The 18,235-nt window shown below is 40.2% G+C and overlaps 1 protein-coding gene across 2 annotated transcripts in view; it reads left to right on the top strand.

The window, feature by feature from the left end:
• The window catches only part of LOC130193150 (FERM domain-containing protein 5-like), a 70,331-nt gene that overhangs the window by 34,774 nt on the left and 17,322 nt on the right, over window positions 1–18,235 (top strand). The window lies entirely within an intron of this gene.

The raw sequence follows: 18,235 nt of genomic DNA, 5'->3' as shown, positions 1-18,235 counted from the left end.
TGACATGTTACCATGTTTAAATGAGGTGAATATAATCACCGGGGTTTTCGATAGGCCCATAAAGATAAATTTCATTTTCCATCAGCGAGACATTTAATCCTAAAAGGTGCATACAATAAAAATGATTGCAAATAGCTTATCGTGTGGGCCGTAGCGGAGGTTTCTGTGATGACTTACTACCAACGACTTTCTTATTCCAGCAGCTTCACGAGGTTCACCGTCGTGTGATTTCAGATTGATTGATACACTTCCAAGCTGTTTTTTTTGTTGCATTTGTGCGTATTCTCCGTGAAAAGTCTCGTGTGGGTGTTTTAATCTCATGTGCTGAGGTTATGCAGCCGAGCTGAAGATGGCAGAGGGCTGTGCACGCCTGCAGGTAGAACAATGGAGAATACAGGTGTATTATATATGTCGAGCAGAGTTATAAACGGAGGCATTTTCCAAGCAAAGTATTAGATTTTCAAAAAGAAAAGAGTTTATATAAATATATTTTTTATAGGAATAAAATCATTTATAATATGCTAAATATTAAGTTCTGGACAATGAACATTTTTAAATCTTGTAATCAGTAAACATGTTCAACTTACTGTGTAAAAAACTACTCTTGTCCATTTTCTCTGTGGGTAATTGTTTAAATAACTAAAGTTTATGGGCAATTATGAATCGAAGAACATTTCTCTCAGCAGGCACTTAGATTTTTTTGAAATAATCAATCTCTGTGGGAATGAGTGTGCAAGAAAGAATAAATATCAGTTTATTTTTGCTCCACAATGGGCAGTTTAATGCACAAATGTAAATGAAATTAAGTCAACATATGAAGTTATTATTTTCTTTCCCCCTCAGGTGTAATTAATAAAAAGAGATTCAAAGTAAACTCCAAACAGTGTGTGATATTTTAGGGAGATTAATTGGTAGCAATGGAATATAATATGCATAACTCTGTTTTGTTCAGCGTATAAATCACGTGACACGAAGAATCGTAGCATTTTCGTTAGCTTAGAAAAAGCCATTTTTATATCTTCCTCTGAGTTCGCCAAGTTTAACCGCCATGTTTAACCGCCATGTTTTACCGCCATGTTTTACCGCCATGTTTTACCGCCATGTTTTAACGCCATGTTTTAGCGCCATGTTTTACCGCCATGTTTTAGCGCCATATTTTACCGCCCTGTTTTAGCGCCCTGTTTTAACGCCATGTTTTAACGCCATGTTTTAACGCCATGTTTTAGCGCCATGTTTTAGCGCCATGTTTTAGCGCCATGTTTTACCGCCATATTTTACCGCCATATTTTACCGCCATGTTCTACAGCAGCCGGAGTATTGATGAGACTCGATGTTACTGATGATTTTCACACACACACACAGCGTGAGCAGAGATAGGCGTATGTAGTGAAGTGAATCATGGTGAAGGTACTCCAGCTAACAGGCAACTACGCTTATATTCGCGAGTACAAAGCCAAACACTTTATGAATGCATCTGTGAACATGTTAACAAAAAGTGAAACCTAATTCAACACCGCTATGTTTACACCAGCGGCCAAAAGCTCTTTTTTGTAAACATGTCTGCCAGTTAAAAGAATAGAGAATATGAGGAACAGCTGATATTTTATTATAATTTTTACATTTGTTTCCAGTAAAATATGTCTTACTTTTAATTGTGACTTTGTTGCTCTGGAAACAATATTTAGATATATTTTGAATATAATTCCTAATCCTGTTCTAAAGGTGTCTGTTTGAAAAAAAAATGTTTTTCTGTTTGTGTTTTTAAAACAAATATACGTAGAAAAGCAGATTAATGATCATAGTAGCTCCTGGTTGCATACATTCCTAAAGATAACTATGTGGAGTATTTAGTTGGTTGCAATCTGCCACACGCCACTCGATGCCAATACATCTCACTCACACACACACACATGTGGTCTTAAAATATATTAAACAGGATGGGAGGCAAACTGTTCACAGCCCAATGCCTAGAAATAATGTTTGAACTGTTTTCAGTATTTGGCATTTTGTCTTTATAAATCACATGGAGCCTCTGTGAGATGCATGCACACCTTTGAGGCACATTAAAATAACACTATAACACTATAAGCAGCCAACGTTTCACACATAATGCGCCACATTCTCGGCCCTTTGGCCCACGACAGTGACCTTTACTGTAGGGGCGGAGCCTGAGGCGGCTCAGCCGTGTCAAAAAGGGCGGAATTCTCTTTCAGCTCATTGTTCTCCGTTTGAGACGCAGCATCCTGGGTGTTAAGATCAGCCGTGATTTGCTGAGGCGCTCCTTTTTTCTCGTACGATAAATGAAGCACTTTGATTTTTCTCAGCTGTCCCTGATATCCGGCTCACTTCATCAACGGATCGGTACAGGAGGGAAGCCGTTTCAGTTCCGCTGCGGCTCAGTTTTCTATTCACAAAAAAACCATCCTGGAAGCATCCCGACTATTGTGACACAGGCACTGACGGTCACACTGTCCTCAAAGGAAATAAACCCATTCATTCAATACCAATGTGCTCATGTTGCCTTCTGGGGAGGATGAGGAAAAGATCATGAAGAAAAAAAATGCCTCTCCGTCGATTGAGAGCAATCTGGTACTTTGATGAAATAAGATAATGATAAAACGTATTTCTGTGTGTGTGTGTGTGTGTGTGTGTGAGCTCTGAAACACAACACACGCGTCCTTGTCTGGATGCTAGCGCAGCAGATGCAGGGCGCCTCTTTCCATCGTGGGCCGTGATCAGTAACACGTTTGACCTGCCGTCAGGACGAACCGCCGTCTGCTCCTCGAGTTACAGCCCAGACCGGCTTACAGAGCGCCGCCAAGGTCTAACGGAGATAAATACAGTTGTTTTTACATCCTACAGTATAAAGATGTGTCTTCTGTCGCTTATCCTTCTTTTGTTGGTTATCTCACTGATTATCTCAAAGCCAAAATATGGTATGATGTCACAGCTAACTGGAAGAGCTGGATTACTTTGTCATGTAAGTAAAGTAAATAGAATTTATATCATAATTATCACAGACAAAGTGTCACAAAGTGCAGTCAATTCAAACAATTTGGCAATAACGGGGCAAAACATTTCAACAGTTAAAAGAGCAAAAGTATGTATCTGGCCCTCTGTCCTTATCTGTCTGACTAACTGTAACTAAACCTAAATACTTAACTTTAGTTTTACAATAGTGTCCTATGCAAACTGTGAAAGAATAGGAAGGCCATGGGTGGGTGGCTCTGTGGGTAGCTGGTTGTTTCATTACTCATTATTATAACAATGTTATTTTTATTTATTTATTTTTCCTCTTTACAATTGTAATCTAAAACATACACACACACAATTAAAATACTTGCTATTTAATCACTGTTTATCACATTGTGCATTATCAATAGTCTTTTTTTTTTTTAAAGAAAGAAAAAAGAGCAAAAGTACAATACACTGTAAAAGATGGTGCAGTGAGAAACACAATAAAACAAATGAATAAATAAACAAAACAGATAAAAAGCAGGCTGTAGGATATTTTATTTAAGCAAACACCAGTATGAACAGGTATGTTTGGCAGTTATACCGTATGTCTAATGAGCTCCGAGACTATAAAGTAAGGTTTCATGCTGAATACCTCGGACGTGAGAACATTACATTTCTATTCGCAGAACGTCTCCTGTGCTCAGGAGCAATGTTCCAGATTTTTGGCACAGTTTAGTTGAGTGAATCCAATTTAGAGCGTCCCCTCGTTTCTGAGAAGGCTCATTTCAGAAGGACAGTAATAGTTTAATGTGACAAAAATCATCCCGCAGTAATTTCTTGAGGGCTTAGACGTGACCGTTTCATCTGAATGAAATTATAATATGTACGAATTCCCAGAATGAGAAATATATGCATTAATATCTGTACTATATATATATATTGACAAAACAATAAGTAGATATTCAAATTCTAATAATTAAACTCAAATATACCTGTGTTACACATTATTTATTTATTTTAATTGTAGCTAATAACCGTCTTTTTGGATGTCTCTCAAAGTTGTGGATTTCTATTAAATAATCCGCTTCGGTATACATTTAAATTTAAATTCAAGGCACAGAGAGCACGCATTCAGCATTCAGCTGCTCTTCCATTGGACCATAACATATCCTCCTGGTTTGTTGTGTATCTCATGGCCATCGATTAGGTCATATACACTTTGTTATTGTTGCTTACTTTACAGTGAGCCCTGTGGAGCTTAGCTTGGTCTTAGACCCCATTTACACGATGGGAAAACGCATATATTTTCATGCGTTTTGGCCTTTCATTTACACAAAAACGGAGGTTTTATCACTGAAAACGATCATATTTTAAAACTCCGGCCAAAGTGGAGATTTCTGAAAACTCAGTTTTTGTGTTTGCGTGTGAACTAAGTCAAACGGAGTTTTCGGTTGTCAAACGTCACAGTATGCGACTAAAAATGCTTCACGTCATGTGAGCGCCCTATGTTTACAGTTAGTTTGGCCGCTCCTACGTCCAGTGTCGACTGCATTCCGGTGCTTTCCTCTGACTGCCTTCATTTTCGTTATCAGGTGCGCCCGAGTTATTTCCTCCTTGACATGAGGATACTCCTCGGAGGTCTCGGATGGGTACTGTTCTAAGAACAATGCCAACATATCCCTATATTTAGTTTGGCATGATTCCCAATCCACATTATCGAGTGCTTTATTTGCCTTATAATCTAAGGCGACTCGAACTTTTTTGAAAACGACCTTGTGTGTACGACGTTATTTTTGAAAACGGAGGGGCAGAAATATTCGTTTCTGTAAATACCCGGCTATGTGTAAATGTGGCCTTTAAGTCTGCCAACAGCTAGATGAGCAAGCGCCTTGAAACTTTACTTTGGCGAGTGACAACCGACCCTCTCTGCCATTGGCTCGTGTCCCTGCAGGTGGGCGTGGCCAAGGGTCATCAGAAGAGTGGAAACACCTGAGGTAATCAGCAGCATTGGCAACACCTGTGCCTTGTGTGCCAGTGCTGTATTTAAAAGTCTCTCTCGCTCTCGCTCGCTCCCTCCTTCCAACATATCACACACACTTCCAACTGAAACTACTGATGCCAATGTTTATTCTACCCAAGTTAAATAAAATCATTCTGTTAACTACTACTTGTGTGTATCCCTCTTTTGTTGGCATGGCTGTGCGGCCGGGTTCGTGACAAGTTCAAGGACCACTTACATCCTGATATTGACTGAAGCTTCTTGTTCCCGATGGTTGGACATGACTGGCAATTATTCATGTTGTTCAAGATCTGGCAAATGGAAGAAAGAAAATGTGAAAAATTGGGATCCAGATTGAAAATGTCCAGAGTTCTAAGCTTTAAGACTTCATTGAAAGTGTAGCGCTTAGTCCCTGGAGCTGCGAGGTTAAAGGAAGGACGTAGGGAACAAGTGCTCAGTGGGTTCTTTTCTTGTCGTCACCTTCCTTCTCCTGCACAGAAGCCTGAGAGACTTCTCAACTGGGACCACCAGACATGTTGTGACTGTCGTCACGTCTTTTCTCCTTTATTATCTCTTCACCTTTCCCTCTATCATTTCCCTCTTCCACTTTCCTTTTCTCGTCGGGTTCATTTTTTCCCCTACAACGCCGCTTTCTCTTCATCTTTCCTCTCCCAGTTATCGCGTTAAAAGCCGCGGTTGAGCACTCCAAGTGCGGTCGCCCTTTTTATAACTCTTGCTCTCGGGGCCACTTCTCCGCCGTGGCGTCTCTGTAATGGAGCCCCCGGGAGCCCGAATCGCTGTCTGAATGTGAAAAGGATTTACACAACTGAGCACTGATTGTGAAGGCGGCGGCCCTCCGGTACCGCTGAGACACCGAGGGGCAATACGATGGCAGCCTGCTGACGGGGAAACGGCTTTTTAAGAGAATGGCTGTCTTTCCGTCTTGCATTTTTTTTTTTTTTGATCTAAAAAAAAGCGCGTCGACTTGTTTCACAATGACGTGTTTCACGATGACGAGTCTTTTGTTTGAAGAGTTATTTTTGCAAAGGGGACTCTTTTATGTCGAGGACTAAACGGTTAGAAAACAGAAAGGTTTACAGTTTTACTGTTGGGAGCTGGAGTCACACACACACAATGTGACGGCCATCATTGCAGTCAGACATGTTTCATTACAATGTTTATGCTTTTTTTTTTTTTTTCAACTTTTTATTTATTGATTTTTTTTAAGTTTCACTGAACAAAAAAGAACATGACAAAACATTGTAAGTGACAAAAATGACAACAACAAAAATTACAATTAAATAAAAAGAAAAGAAAAGACAGACATTAGAAAATATATAACATTTTTATACATTTTTTTTTTACTTTTCATTTATTGTTATTTTTCAGTTTCACTGAACAAAAAAGGAGGCGAAAATCATTATAAATGACGAAAAGAGGAGAACAAATAAATAGCACAAAAATAAATTAAAGAAAAATGATGAAGACAGACATTAGAAAATATAAAAAAAAGTTTAAGCTTTTTTTTTCACTTTTGATTTTTTGATTTTTGCCATTTCACTGAACAAAAAAGAACGCAACAAAACTTTACAAAAGAATAAATGAAGAGAAGATAGACATAATTAGAAAATATATAAAATGTTTAAGCTTTAAGTTCTGCTCGAGAAGAGTCAAAGTACTTCACTTGAAAGTAAAGTACAATGTGAAAGCAGTTCCAGTGTGAAGGCTCATAAAACAGACTCTCACAGATTTATTTTACTCAGAGTTGTTAAAAAAAAATAGACAATAAATTGAAATAGCTAAAACACAAACTGTCTTGCTAAGTTGTCACTGAATTATTATTATTAAAACAAAAAGTAAGAGATAACCAGCATCCCATTAAAGAGACTTTGCCTTCACATTCTGCCAATGTGTTCATTCCTTTCAGTTCTTCTATATACATACTGAGAGAGACCCATTGGAACCAGCCTGTTGTGCACATCACCAGTTTATTTAAATCCATGCTACTAGTATTCACCACCAAGTTACACCTTCTGTTCATTCCCTTGAAGTAAAGCAACATGTGTGCACCACACACCTGCATAACACTGAATAATAATTCCCTGCAGACTCTGGCCAAATATAACATATCTATCACTTCTATTAGATCGTCTATAGGAAGGCATTTTCAGTGGAACATCCTCGGCTGACTTTGACAGGAGCCTCCGCTACGCTTTTCCACGTCTGTGTCTGCTCTCCAGTGTATGCAGAGTAGCCTACACACACACACACACACACGCATTACCATATCATCAGATTACAGTAAGCCATTTACAAGCTTTGCTGCCTCGGAGGCACCCGCTCTATACGAGCCCGGTGAAAATCAGCATAAAGATCATGCGGCGAGGCGGCCCGATGCCAACTGTCAACACTGCAGCTGAGCCCCAAAAGAAGCGGGCGGGCGTTGTTCAGGACCTCCGGCAACTTAATCACCTGCTATCCAGGAGCTCGGAGCTGTATGCTAAGACTAAACTAAAAACGCTGTTGAGCAGCGGTGTTATAGACGCAGAGACATTTCAGGACCGTTTGCTGAGTTGTTGCAACTTCCATCCTCCTCGTTTAAAATGACACCATTATTTATTGATGTGGTGTTTCCCAAGCTGACATGGAAGCCCTCTCAATAATTAATCGGGCGCGAGGCTTGTCCGGGAGGCCCAGAGAGCGGCGCGCTGCCGCTGCACTGAGGGCCGAGATCATCTGGCCCCAGTCGAGGGTATTTCCATCTCCCCGTTTATCACTTTTATTATCGCCGCGATGAGAAGCAATGCGTGCCTACATAAAGCACTTACTGGCCGCCGCTTGTTTAATACTTTCCTCGCCCACTGACAGGCCTGCACTAATCTCATTTACCCGTGAGTCACTGCGGCGAATATCACGGCTGGCCACTGCACCCCTATATCACATTTCTCAAAAGCAACAAATTAAATACATTGATATGGGCATTTAAGTAAGTAAAATGTATATATATAGCATTTCTTTTACAGATGGAAGTCACAAAATGCTCGACTGGAGTGAAAAAACTAAATTAACACAATATGACCATATAAGGGGACAGTGAAATACACAATTAAAAACAGATTAAAAGCGTGAATTTGACCCTAACGCCAGTGTAAACAGGTACTTCTTGAGTTGAGTAGTAGTGCGGTCAGAATATTCCACAACTTTGGTGCTATACCACCTCAAAAGCCTCGTTTTTTTATAATCCAGTGGCTGATAACGTTATTCGGTATAACCATTACTACCTGCACATGCAGAACTACTGTAGTTACTGCGAGCAGGTACCTCTGCTACCACCACGACAACTACTTCAGTGTCAATACCTTTCTTCATGTTGCCAGGACATGTATCATAGAGTCTGAGTTGCAGTGGCAGATGTCCATTTCCTCAGCCACATACTTCCATTCCCCTGAACGATTCTTGAGACACTCCCGAACCAAACGAGATGCGGGATCTCTCCGGTGTCTCCTGCAGCTGGATCTGGGTCTTTGTTCTTGCCCGAGCGTCTTAAGTGGATCCTTCCAGTGCGAAGGAGCAGCAATGCCAACTCCTCACCTTTTGGTTAAAGTCAAAATCACCTCCTCAACCCCTTTTAGCAAACAACAAATACAAACAATCTCGCCTTCTTGTAATCAATCTGGAACTTTTTAGTAACAATGGAGGTTTGTTATTCTAACCCCCCCCCCCCCCCCTACATGTTTCATCTGTTAAAACCAATGCAAAGGATTTAAATCCCTCTGTTTACGGTTCGTGTGGCTGCACGGTGGTGTAACAGCTAGCACTGTCGCCTCACAGCGAGAAGGCTCCGGGTTCAATTCTCGGACTGGGCGGTCCTTCTGTGTGGAGTCTGCATGGTGTCATGGTTGTCACGGTTCCCTCCGGGTTCTCCGACTTCCTTCCAACGACATGCAGCTCGGGTTAATTGAACTCTAAATTGCCCGTAGGTGTGACTGTGAGCATGAATGGTTGTCTGTCTCTATATGTGCCCTGAGATGGACTGGCTGCCGGTCCAGGGTGAACCCTGCCTTCGCCCAACGTCAGCTTGAATCGGCCCCGCGGCCCTAAAAGAAGGATGAGCGGTATGGATAATGGATGTTTATGGTACATGGCTCAAATATTCTGTTTGAGCTCAAGACACTCTGCAAAGGAAGGTCGTTGTCGCTGCTCGTCTCCCCATATTATTGGAATCAGCCAACGAGAGCACGTGAGAGTTGGGATGTGTCTGCCCATTTGTCTCACACTTCATCTAAACTCTCACTCCTGAACAAGACCCTGAGACACATTTCCCCCTCATCTAGAGGACTGTCGCGGCCTCTTAACTCTGAAGCGCCCATCCTCGTCCTGTTTGCCTCCCACCTCAGCTGCAGCTTGAGTTTCCGTCCCTCAAAAATCACAAACCACTCTGAGGTTTCGACACCCGCTAAGAACGCTTTTGACGATAATATCTGATTGCCGACTGATTACAAGCCCTTCACGGCTCGTAGCGGTGGCAGCCGTGCGCCCGACGTTTCCACAACTGCTCCTCGAAAGATAATATCTGCTTTTGCCACCTCTACTAAGTCCACAACTCATGAAGCTTAAGCGGTAGTTCAGGAAGGAAGACTCTCTTTACACGGCAGATCATCCACAGCGTCTCAGCCTTTACGCCATCAGCAGATCTGGGGGGGGGCGTCCACTTTCAAGCAACCAATTGGATACGGCACGATATCTCTAAGCCAATAAGATCGTTGCTATCAAACTTTAAAGGAGTGTTCTACTCTGCTGTCAGTTGTCGTATCAGCTCGAACCGGAAAGCGACCCTCCTCCACCCTAGACTCCTTCAGGCAGCAACTCCTTTTTTCTTCACCACCACCACCACCAGTGGTCGGACTCCAGGGGGGATTCTGTCGGATCAGAACTCAGCGTCACCGCCCCTTCTTTTTCCTGGTTCGGGATAGAGTCCGTTCGCCAAAAAGACAATGCACAATTCCACTGTGTTACCTTTGTAATAAAGAGTATCGATAAATTTGGAATAAGTCTCTCCTGATTGAAATGTGTGTAGGCTGTATGAGCAAACTCGTAATGACCCTTCCGGGTTTCCTTCCATCTACTGAGACCTCTGGCTTTGGAGCGTCTTTGAGGCCAAAGGAAAGTTCTCAAACCTTCAGTACCTGTCATCTGCTGTGAGTCTGTAAACACCTCCAAGACAGATTTCATACACAACTGGACACAGAGATAAACGTAGAAAAAAGGCTCTCCAGGCCAGTCATTTGTCTTAAAAAACTGACTTTAAAGATTTCCCCGTGAACCAGATGGAAGTTGACAGGACAATCATGACCCCAGCTCGCTCCCAGCATACACTGAGCCATAGCAACACTTACACATCAACTATATTACCTTTGTGACATCACAGTTCATGATGTGTATCGACACAAGTTTGTTCACCTTGATAAATAGGAGGTATAGCCTGAGTCATATGTTCAGAAATTATGTAATTGTTCAATGTACGTCCAGTATATTCCAATATAAATAATTTGTTTTGGCTCAAAGAAGAAGAAAGCGTAATCCTCTTCACTTGCCGTACAGTTGAGGAAGCTGTGCTCAGGTCCAGTAGAAAAGCTGGTCATAAATTAGGTTTAATTAATCTGGAAAATCGGTCCGGGTGTCGAGTGGAAACACCATTAATCAGAACTACTGTAAGGATGTTGTGGCAAAATGTCACAGATCTAACCCTAATTAATTTTCCATGCAGCACATCAATTGGCCTGTAATGGAATTTTAAAAAATCTATGGTTGAATAAAGACCACATTTACTGGCTTAACTCTCAGGTTTTTTCGGTCAATTTGACCCGATTCAATGGTCAATATGACCCGATTCAATGTTTAACCCTCCTGTTACCTTTATATTTACTAACATATTTTACCCTTGAGGTCAATATGACCCCAGCTATTAAAATCTCCAGAAAATTATTAGAATTAATATTGTTTTCCAAGTTTAAGTGTGAGGTACTTTATGTTTGTTTGTTGACTCCCGAAAGAACACCGACATTAAACATTGAATCGGGTCAAATTGACCAAGGCGACAGGAGGGTTAATATTGAATCGGGTCAAAGGGTTAAGAGGCCCACATCTAGATCTTTGAGTATTCACCAAGCATGAAAATGCAGGAAATAAACAGATATTTCATATCTATTCATCTATTTCCTTTTGATCTGAAATCCGTGAAACGACTGTCAGAACAGACGCTTCCCAAATGAGCCCGAAGGAAAACCGTCAGCTCATTAATATGAACACATCTCAGCCATGCAACGAGATGATAGGAGCCAATGTTCAAGCCATGCTTTGTTTACGATGAAACATGATGTTGTGTGACTCAATAAACCTGGTTTTAAAGCCCAATTACAACTCAGCCATCACATGAAAACATTGACCAATAACCAATTGGACCAATAACCAAACTGTAGATTTGAAGTCTCAAAATTGGTGTGGACTATAACATCCAGCTATTATCACAACACACGTGCAGAACTCTAACGCTTGCTTTTTCTAAAATGTCGAAATTTAATGCAAGACCCCTAGTGATGACAAGAGCAGCCGTAACTCAGATTAGTACCGTAACGTTGATTGCAAGTCTTGCATTCATAAAAGTAGGCCAAAAAGTAATAAATTATCCATTATAAACATGTTTAAGCTAGCTCGTAGCTAGCGTTAGCTACGAGCTAGCATTAGCTACGAGCTACGAGTGCGACAGTCTGATATCCGTTTTTTGTCAGTGCTCCATGAGAACGGCTTTTACAGGGAGTATGGCCGAAGAGGTTTTTAATCAGTCATTGTTAATAGTCGTTTTGTGCTTCTTTTTTTATTTTGTAAAGTATCATTTCAGGCACCTTTTAGGTACCGGTATCGTTTTAAAAGTACCGGTTTAGCACCGGTATCGGAAAGAAAACAAATGATACCCATCCCGATTCACGAGTTGTTCCAGTTTACAGATGTGCACAACGGGGGTGTATCGTAAATCATTTTGTCGAGTATCAAACTAAAATACCTCTTTACGGCGTCGCCTGTTATATAAGTTCTTACCGTGTAAAGACATTTATCTCAATTCCAAGATACTTTAGTCCCCGATGTTTTGGCAATAAAAGCGTTTTAATCCTCGGAGAGCATTGGATCTAATTATTAGTTCCCCCAGAGCAAAAATAACCTACGGGAGGGAGAAAACTGGAAAGGAATTCAATTCCCAGACTGAAGTCACATGACCACAAACCACATGAAAGAGCTGCAGTCTATCTCCTGAAATACTTTCACTAGCAACATGCAATAATTCCTGCAGGCGCCGGTGTACGTGCAGCTCATAAGTCATAAGGATGTTGAAGAACAGTTCAGATCCATAATGTTTCACCACATGTACATTAGAAGTGATTAGTCAGCTGCATGTATGGTTCATATTACTTATTTGTTTATGTTTTATTACTTACTTTTAATAGTATGTATTACTTACTTTTAATATTTTGTAATACTTACTTTTAATAGTATGTATTACTTACTTTTAATGTTTTGTATTACTTACTTTTAATAGTATGTATTACTTACTTTCAATATTTTGTTAGACTTTTATTGTTTTTATTACTTATTTTTAATAATATGTATGACTTACTTTCAATATTTTGTAATACTTACTTTTAATAGTCTGTATTACTTAGGTTTAATGTTTTGTATTACTTACTTTCAATATTTTTTAAATTGTAATAGTATGTATTACTTACTTTGAATGTGCTGTACTGTAGCTTTGCATTGTGTGTATTTTGTGTTCTTTTTACCACATATACTGTTGTAGTGTGTCTTATTCTGTACTGTTTGTTGTTGTTTTATGTTTATTATGGTCTGTCAAGGGACTAAAGATGCTAATTAGCTGCATAGCTACAATCTGGTCCAGAGCATCACATGGTGACATTTATGTTTCAACTGTACATGGTCCCTTTAAAATAAATATAATAAAAATAGAGAGCGAGACCGCTGCTTCTATCTAACGCTGTTCAGTTGAGCCAGTCCGAGAGAAACTTGGAGTGCGCTTCAATATCTTATTGTTACAAACTGCATCATAGTGCTGAGTCAGGTCAATTACAGGGGCCGATGGGATTACCTGCGCCGCACTGCATTGTAACGCTGCAGAAGACGACCGCAGATCAAAAGCTCTTTATTAAGTCGTACCATTTATAACCAGTGTTTGATTGATCCATTGTACTGTGTGTGTGTGTGTGTGTGTGTCTACTACACTGTTTTTGTGAGTGAGGATATTTTTTTGCCAAGGAGTTCTGGAATTCTACATCCATTGTAATATCTTTCATCTATTTGCTGAAGTGTTGGACTGAGATGAATCGCACCGCTTCACTGTTGTTGTTTCATAAGGAGCCTCACACACACACACACACACAACCACACACACATTGGGTTTTCAAACACTGGTCCGCAGGAGAGCGTCAGTGACAACATATTTTATTTGGAAGGTTTTTTGGGGGGCATTGCTGTAGTTTTCACCATGTTGCGACTGGAAGGGTAGAAGCTCTCCAGAGGGTTCTCAGGTGTGCCAGAGACATTTATTATAGAGAGCAAGAAAGATGGGGACTCCTTGTGCGTGACTGCACACTGAAGTGTGTGTTTCTATTTTGGCTGCATGGGCCAGTCAGCAGGCCTGTCCTGGAGAGTCAGGGTGACAGTGACATGCAGACACACCAACAGAGGAGATGGAGGGTCAGCCCGGTGCATCCTGGGAAAAGGTCTGGCAAATGCTCAGCTTGACACAAGTAGACCTGAACAATAGTTTTCGGTTGCGTTGTGAGTCTTCAAGTCACGCACCTCCTCCTTGATGCTTCAATGTAATATATATGTATATATATATATATATGTATATATATAAATATATATATATGTATAGATGTATATATAGAGGTATATATAGATATATATCTATATATTTATATATCGATATATATGTATATATATGAATATATATCTATATATAAATATATATCTATATATATATACATATAGAAATATATGTGCATATATATACACATATATATATAGAGGTATATATATATATATATTTATGTCTATATATATATCTATATATTTATATATATGTATATATATGAATATATATCTATATATACACATATACAGGACTGTCTCAGAAAATTAGAATATTGTGATAAAGTTCTTTATTTTCTGTAATGCAATTAAAAAAATATTAAATATTAAAAGAATAAAAGGCTTCCAATATTTCAGTTGATTTGTAATGAATCCAGAATGCATGACATTTTTGTTTTTTTAATTGCATTACAGAAAATAAAGAACTTTATCACAATATTCTAATTTTCTGAGACAGTCCTGTATATATATATATATATATACACACATATATACATACAGGACTGTCTCAGAAAATTAGAATATTGTGATGAAGTTCTTTATTTTCTGTAATGCAATTAAAAAACAAAAATGTCATGCATTCTGGATTCATTACAAATCAACTGAAATATTGCAAGCCTTTTATTCTTTTAATATTGCTGATTATGGCTTACAGCTTAAGAAAACTCAAATATCCTATCTCTAAATATTAGAATATCATGAAAAAGTATACTAGTAGGGTATTAAACAAATCACTTGAATTGTCTAATTAACTCGAAACACCTGCAAGGGTTTCCTGAGCCTTGACAAACACTCAGCTGTTATAAATCTTTTTTTTTACTTGGTCTGAGGAAATATTAAAATTTTATGAGATAGGATTTTAGAGTTTTCTTAAGCTGTAAGCCATAATCAGCAATATTTAAAAAAATAAAAGGCTTGCAATATTTCAGTTGATTTGTAATGAATCCAGAATGCATGACATTTTTGTTTTTTTAATTGCATTACAGAAAATAAAGAACTTTATCACAATATTCTAATTTTCTGAGACAATCCTGTATATCTTCAATCACTGTTCAGATCATTTATAAATTACATTCTCTACAAATGTATTTGTGGAATTTTAGTCACATCTTGGACTTCAATATTCTATTCAATATGGGTGATGTACTTGCAGCGTTCAATAAAGTGCTGACATAAGCAGATACAGAGTGATGTATGGGAAAAGAAACTGAGAGGCGGCGACGGAAAGACGTAAATCACATTCACAGCCTCGCTCGTGGAAAATGTTTCAACCTGAGCAAAAAATGTGAATGTTATGAATCCTCCTTATAAATTTCAGTCTTCAGCCAGTGGCTGACATCTAAATGTCAATTTAAGGAATATATTTGCTATAATAACAAGGAGAAAGCTGACTTTGCTTCTGCGAAATTTCTTCTTCTTAAATCCAACGTTGTCGTTTCACATGACAGTGACATATTTTGGAGTCCTGGATGAACGACAGTCTATCTTTTGAAGCTGTGGGATTTCTAGTATCTGCTTCTGGGTTCACAAACAACTTCCCCTTTTTTCCCCCTGATATTGCAAACAAGCTATATTTCCAGCAGCGGAGAAAATGCCACAACATGATTGGAGATGGTCGAGGAATACATTTCACAGTGTTGCGCGGCTGACTCGGATATTCAGCCGTTATCTCTTCCATGGCAGAAGGAATGCAGCGGCCATAGAGGCTGCGTTAGCCGTGGCTGTGTAAGCCATGTTGCGTTAGCCGTGAAAAGAGGCTGTATAGGCGGGGCGAGCACCCTCCGGGCGTCCAGAGGCTCTGGTGCAATGCATCCTTGTAGATGTAGACACTGCACTGCAGGAGAACTTTCTCTGTCAATATATTACGCACAGAACAATGTATAACTCAACTGAATACCGTCGACTCTCACTGGACATCGGCACGCCGTTAAGATATGACAGATTTGATGAAGCGTGTTTGTTGTGCCATTTGATCCATTACAGATTATCACATTGTCCTAAAATGGTACGTCTCACCGGGGTTTGTAAATAGTTCATACATGACTCCTTCGATGTTCTCCTGTCTCTGTCTTCCTGATTGCTGTGCTGCATTGAGACAGATGAATCACTGTCAACTGGCCTGGCTTTATTTTTTTTCGGACATACACTTTGTTTTTGTTGTTTACCTTCCAGTGAGCCCTAAATCTTAGCAACAGCGACATGAGCGAGCACCTTGAAACTTTACTTTGGCGAGTGACAACCGACCCTCTCTGCCATTGGCTCGTGTCCCTGCAGGTGGGCGTGGCCAAGGGTCGTCAGCAGAGTGGAAACACCTGAGGTAATCAGCAGCATTGGCAACACCTGGGCCTCGTGTGCCAGCGCTGCATTTAAAAGTGCGCTCTCTCCCCTCCTCCCCACCTCTCTCCATTTGGTTTTGTCTTCCTTTTCCTGTTCTTGTATTTCCCCCGTTTGACTTTCTGACTGTGCACTTCTGTGTCATTAATGTGGATGCAGTGTGTCTCCTTCGGGGGGGATTTTATAGCGTCCTCTGCCGCTGAAAGTAGGACAGAAATCTGTGTCTGCGTCGATATCACCGGCTTTAGTTTCTGCACGTGTACGCCGAGATTGTGAAAGAGGCCCGTGTAATACGGCTGGGAATATCATCTTAACAGTGGATGTTCCATGTCAAGATAACTGGCGTTAACGGGCTCTTTAAAGCTGCACCATAAATGTACTCTGAACAGCTTGTACAGGACAACACAGCCTGTTTGTATTCCCATCCGAGTCATTATTAAACACAGAGAGAGAGTGCGATGGCGTCGTATAAAGACGGAGATAAGTCACACAAAGTGGGACGGAAGGAGGTGAAGGAAATGGAGGACTTTCAACCAGGACCCTGGTGTGTCGGGTCCATTGGACCTGGCTGTGTGTGATGCCTCCTGCCATGGCCCCGCTGATGCAGTTTCATTGATTGTGGTGGTCTGGATCGTGGTCCATGCCTATGACTCATTATTGATAATGTCTCTCATGCTCATTGAATGTGTTTATGGAACTCTGTAATGTTTCCTTCTGGTCACATGACGTCTATTCTTCCGTCCATCCTGGAGAGGGATCCTCCCCTGTTGCTCTCCTGAAGGTGTCTTCACTTTTTTTCCCCGTGATTTTTTTTTTAGTTTTTTGGGGGGGAGTTTTTCTTGATCCGATGTGAGGTCAAAGGTCAGGGATGTCGTATGTGTATAGATTGTAAAGCCCTCTGAGGCAAATTAGAAATGTTGTGATATTGGGCTGTATAAAATGAACTGACTTGAATTGATCTAGACCGGCGTTCGTATCCAAAAGTTACGTTAGTGATGTTCTTCACAGGTTTTCCGTTCTCATATACTCATGTTAGGTTGTTTCATTGGTTTCATTGAGTTAATTTACATATTTTAAATCCAACCGTGATGTTTTTCCTCAACCTTCTTGTTTGAATTCACAACATCTGTCCAGATGTTCACCGTGACCTTACCCAGTAGTTTATTAAAGGAGTTTCTCGAATGAGCGAGGTATCATTCCTTGTATCTATACTCTACATCAAATAAGCTAATAAGTATTAATCCTAAAATGGTAAACTATTCCTTTGAAACATCTCAATAGTTTTGGAAAAGGCTGACAAGATAAAGGAGACAGGAAACGTGAAGGAGACATCGATCTTAACTTGCCATCGCATCGTAAGCTTTGAGGCTGTTGATGACCCATGCCGTAATGTCATAATCGTACAACCTTCATTTTTAAATATGTTCAAATATGTCTTGGCTGCAGAGTTGAATTTGTTTCGTGATGATCCAACGCCTCGTGCTTTGTTATGCATTCAGTGGCAGCCTTGTTTGCCTGCTCCTTATTGTTGCAATTAAAACTAAATAAAGACGTAATTAAAATATGTATTTGATGGATCTTTTGGGGGGCAGACGCAGCTTTATGCAACGTCCCAGGATCGCAGAGCAGTTTCCTTTTCCTACGCACTTCTGGACGACCTATTTTCTTAGTTTTTCTAAAATAAACATTGCATCACCAGGTTCTCGAATGATACAAAAGACATTCTTACATATAGAAGGGTCCGGTTATCACACTGCATTGCCGGACAGGGGCTTCCTCTCTCTGTTTTTCCAAGTCTTTTTCTGCAGCAGAAATCTCTCAAAGCTTACACAGGTGGCTGCTGCCTCAGTATGAATATTTGATAGCCCTCATAAATGTCTCCTGAGGGGTAGTTGCATATTAGAACACTTTCTGGAGGCTTGTTTTGACTTCTCGATGGATCCGACTCTATCGGTGTATTGTTTTTAAGACGTGCAATGTCATTTTAACGTACAGTCGCCA

This window comes from Pseudoliparis swirei, chromosome 4 (assembly GCF_029220125.1).
Source record: "Pseudoliparis swirei isolate HS2019 ecotype Mariana Trench chromosome 4, NWPU_hadal_v1, whole genome shotgun sequence".
Classification (NCBI taxonomy): domain Eukaryota; kingdom Metazoa; phylum Chordata; class Actinopteri; order Perciformes; family Liparidae; genus Pseudoliparis; species Pseudoliparis swirei.
This window is presented reverse-complemented; position numbering and strand designations above follow the sequence as displayed.